We start from the raw sequence: 5,058 nt of genomic DNA, 5'->3' as shown, positions 1-5,058 counted from the left end.
TATATATATATGTATATACACTTAACAGAAGTTTGTAATAGTAAACAAATGATGATTAAAGTGGAACTGGCTGCATGTATCGTGCTGGGAATGAAAATTAAAAATCTGCTGTATTTGCAGAGTGTAAGCAGCTTCGCGTGTGGAGTCCATACATCATTAATTACAAGGCTAATGCATGGGGCTCTCTCATTTATTTCATTAAGAAGAAGCACTGGAATTTAGGCAAATACCGATTTCTGGTTTTTAACGTAATTAAGATGCATTGCATTTTCTCGAAATTATAATTACATAATTCAGTCAAATACTTATATTCCGTTTCTTCTTCGCCTTCCTCTTCTTCTTCTTCTTCTTCTTCTTCTTCTTCTGCTTCTCCTTCTTCTTTTCCTTCTTTTTCTTTTTCTTCTTCTTCTTCTTCTTCTTCTGTTGCTGCTGCTGCAGCTACTACTACTACTACTACTACTACTACTACTATTTCTACTACTACTGTTTCTTCCTCCTCTTTTTCTTCTTTCGTTTTGTTCTTCTTCGTCGTCATCGTCATCATCATCATCATCATCATCATCACCGTCACCATCATCATCATCATCCTTACGCCCTTCCCCCATCATTATCATAGTCATCTTCATCGTCGTCATCGTCCCCCTTTCCTTCCTCCCCTTCTCCTCTTACGACTACAACCGCAAGTATTTTAATTGCTTCATTTTCTCTATACATTTTCCTCTTCTACTTCAGTGAGGGAGAGGAAGAAAGAGAGGGGCGAAGTGCTTAGCTCACGGTTGTCTTAGTTTGTACTCTATGTTTAATTTCCTTTTCGAATAATCCTATTTTATTTACAGATCAAATTCTTCGGGTTACAGACAGAAAACTATGTGTAGTAGCCTCATCTATCAGAGTTTTAGAGAACGGAGGAAAAGGTCTATTCAGCTCTGGATTGTGTTTTTTTTTTTACCTTACTCGAGTGGGAATGCTCATTCACAGTGTCTCAGCGACTGGCGGAAAACAGGGACGAAACTATCCGCTAGGTGGACACACTCCCGGAATGCTTCGAAATCTCTTGTTCCCTGTAAAGGCATCCAAAATCCATCTGGGTAGCGGCATCACGTTGAGTAAGGGATTATGAAATCCACCGAAGAACCCGCTGCAGGATTGAACTCAGACAGCCGGTACAAGCATAAAATTTCATCCTACCCAATGTTATATCGATGGTTCAATCAGTGTTTATCACCCTTGAGGTGTATTTCATTTGTCAATCCAGGAAGAATTAAGGGCAATGATATGGTTTTAATGGAACGACTTTGGCCTTATTTCTGCAAGAACAGGGATAAAATGTATCAAAATGACAGCATAAATCATAAAGGTAAACGAAAACTCTGTGGTAAGAAGCTTGCTTCCAAGCCACTTTCGTTGTTTCGAGTTCAATCCCACTGCGAAGCATCTGGGTCGAATATTCTCTGCTATAGCCTGCTCCGACGAAAACCCTGCGAACAAATTTGGTAGACGGAAACTATTTATTTATCTATCTATTTGCCTGCCTGTCTGCTTGTCTGTCTGTCGGTATAGATGTACGTACATATATATGTATGTATGCATGTATTAATGTATACATATGGGTGTGCCCGCGCGCGTTGGCCTTCGTGTTTGTGCTTGTCCCAGGACCGCTTGGCATTGATTTGTTTGCATCTCAGTAAATTATCGTCTCTGCAGAAAGAAAATCCGGCAGAATAAGAACTGGGCCGATTCGTTCGAGTAAGCCCTCCATGTTCCCCAGAATGTCCGTTGTCCAATGATCGAGCGAAGTACAAGATAAAAGACATCAGGTTGTACATCAGATTGTTCAAATGACAGTAACGAATTCGATTCCTAGTATCAGTGCTGCTTTCTAGTTACAGCCAAGATATTCGATCCACGACAGATAAATAAGTACCATCGTCATAACGTCCATACTAAAACGCAATGACAACACAGTTAAACTACGAGTGCTTCGTATCATTATAGATGTTATTTTATTGTTCCATTTCCTTTCGTTGACACCCGGTATTCTTCTCGAGTCATGCCAGGCCCAAATGGGGCCCCGATTTCAGTGGCGTATAAATTCCCCACCTGGACGGGACGCCGATCCGTCGCACGATTACTCATTTTTGCCAGCTGAGTGGACTGGAGCAACGTGAAACGAAGAGTTTTGCTCAAGAACGCAACGCTTCACCCATTCCAAGAATCGAAACCTCAATCGTGCGTTCATGATTCCGACAACAATACCACTAAGCCACGCGCCTCCACTGATGAGAGATATGATCAATATTACTCTTTTCTACTCTAGGCACAAGGCCCGAAATTTTCGCGAGGGTGCCAGTCGATTAGATTGACCCTAGCACGCAACTGGTACTTAATTTTTCGACCCCGAAAGGATGAAAGGTAAAGTCGACCTCGGCGAAATTTGAACTCAGAACCTAACGGCAGACGAAATACCGCTAAGCATTTCGCCCGGCGTGCTAACGTTTCTTATTTCTTTATTGCCTACAAGGGGCTACAGACGGAAAGGACAAACAAGGACAGACAAACGGATTAAGTCGACTAAATCGCCTCCAGTGCGTAACTGGTACTTAATTTATCGACCCCGAAAGAATGAAAGACAAAGTCGACCTCGGCGGAATTTGAGCTCTGGACGTAACGGCAGACGAAATACAGGTAGGCATTTCGCCCGGTGTGCTAACGTTTCTGCCAGCTCGTCGCCTTGTATGATCGAAGTTCTTCAAGCAACAAATATTATTTTAATAATAACTTTTGTTACAGCGAATTCAGAATTATATTTTTCAATATTCTTAAGATAGTTAAGATGAGCATTAGGGGAATATTTGCTAATTTGCTAATTTTAGCAAGCCAACAGACCACATAAACTCTCCCTCGTGTCCTCAGGTGGTTTTCATGTTTGTCAATGTTAATGTGAATGTCGCATTAAGATGTTTTACGAGAATATGCAAGGATGGCAATAGATTGTGTCATCAACGTTCATATGGGAAATGTAAGATGGAAATATGGTGAACAATGAAGTGAAATGAAGTGAAATGGGTGAATCTACATTGCAAAATTCATGCAAGAAATTGTATATTTTGTTCAATTGAAATGTATAATCAGTGGAATTAGGTAAATGACTAACATTTACCCTCAAACCTCCACAAATGTGGCCTATGATCACTTGTTTTTGCAGCGGTGAGTGTCCAGGTTTATTGTCAAAATTTGAAAAGAACTAAATTGTGTTTTAGCTGCTATTTTTACCAGGATTTCTTTTTACCACAAATAGGTTCACTTTATTGACTTTTACATGTCGGAACATAATCTCTTAGGCCAGCGTCAGTATTTGACTGGTAATTAATTTATCAATATCCAGATGAAAAATCCAGATATTGATAAATTAATAACCATAACCGACTCCAACAAGAGCGAGTTCTAAGTAGTTACTGTGAAGTCTGTTGCCAGCGCCCCTCCAGATCTGAAAGTCGCGTTAAATTGAAATTGAAAGTTATTTGTATCTTTGTCTAAGCGTGGGAGAGCAATGTATCTTCCATTGAGAATTGTTGCAGTCTCACATCTTGAATCTAACAATATTGTTTTACAATATCTATTTAGTGTGAAATATTATGAATTCTTGAAGACAAAATCTTGAGCGGGGGTGGTTATAGGAAATTTTGCCGTAAACATTTTAGCCGTAAGAATATTCGCTATAAGAAATTTCGTTTTAAATTACGTCATCACGTTTTCTTTTTTTTTTTTCTTTTAATGTTCGATGTTTAATAAAGTCTTGCTTAGTTAATACTTTTATAAAACATTTTATCATTCTTTTTCTGCTTTTTTGCTTTAAACATTGCAAATGTGATACGTTTTATCATGGCCTATATGGCGAAATTTCCAATGCGGCGAAATTTCTGACAGCGGATAAGATGTGGAGTTATAGCACCACATGGTGAAAGGCTTTGAATACTAGAAGGTATTTCACATCTTGTTTAATTACTTGATATTATAAGGATATATCGTGCCCTTGGCAAAATTTTATTTTCTACTTTATGAAGGTGGTGCAGTTGATCGGGCCTAGGTCATCTCTTATCTAAAAGAACCAATCTCCACGGTGTAAACTTTATATATTCTAGCCGTATCTACGACTGTATACAGTAATGTTAATTTTCTGTAATATATATATATATATATAATCCCTACCAGATCCACTCACTGCACAGAAGTTTCTCTTGTTAGTTCAAACAATTATGCTGTAATTGAAGCGAGATTATTTCAAGTGGAATTTAAAGCTGGCTTATAGGCTAAGACCAGCAGGAACTTAACACAGGAAGAAAAGGGGAAGAAGTACCATAATATTCCACTATAAATACTAGTAACATTACTGTTATTGTTATTATTATTATTATTATTATTATTATTATTGTTGTTGTTGTTATTATTATTGCCTTTGCACAGCTTCTAACGCTGGAGATGTACTACAGTGTCAGCTGTTCTCTACCATTAAACTGAGGTAACACCTCTTATTTTCGAGCGCCTTCCGGAGTATTCCAGCGGTTCCAAGCAGTGCTGTTTTCTGCAAGGGCTCCGACAGTTATTGGTACTACTGCTACTTTTTTCATTGACCACAACTGCTTAACTTCCCAAGCTAACCTGTCATGTCTCTCGACTTTTCTTTCTTGCTTATCGCATACCTTGTTGTCAGCTGGGCGTGATATGTCTATGATCCAGCATAGTTTGATTTCTTTCTCAATTAAGACTATATCCGGCTTCCTATTCTCATTATCACTATTATTATTATTATTCAGTAGTTTTATTTTTATAACGTGCTTTCACTTCACTACCGAGCGCAGCTCTGTGCGCCTTGGGTATGTGCTGTGGTTTGCTGTGGTGCTCTTATGTTTACTGTATTGAAAGTGTTTTTCGTAGAATGTGTGCAGTACCCAGTAGTGCAATTTTCTGTATGTTATATATATTTGTAAGTCCTGGTGTTTTTGTTATGTATTTGTCTGAATATTTTTTTATTATACCTAAGGCACCTACTATGATAGG

The sequence above is a fragment of the Octopus bimaculoides genome, chromosome 5 (assembly GCF_001194135.2).
Source record: "Octopus bimaculoides isolate UCB-OBI-ISO-001 chromosome 5, ASM119413v2, whole genome shotgun sequence".
Taxonomy (NCBI): Eukaryota; Metazoa; Mollusca; class Cephalopoda; order Octopoda; family Octopodidae; genus Octopus; species Octopus bimaculoides.
Note: the sequence above shows the minus strand (reverse complement) of the source record.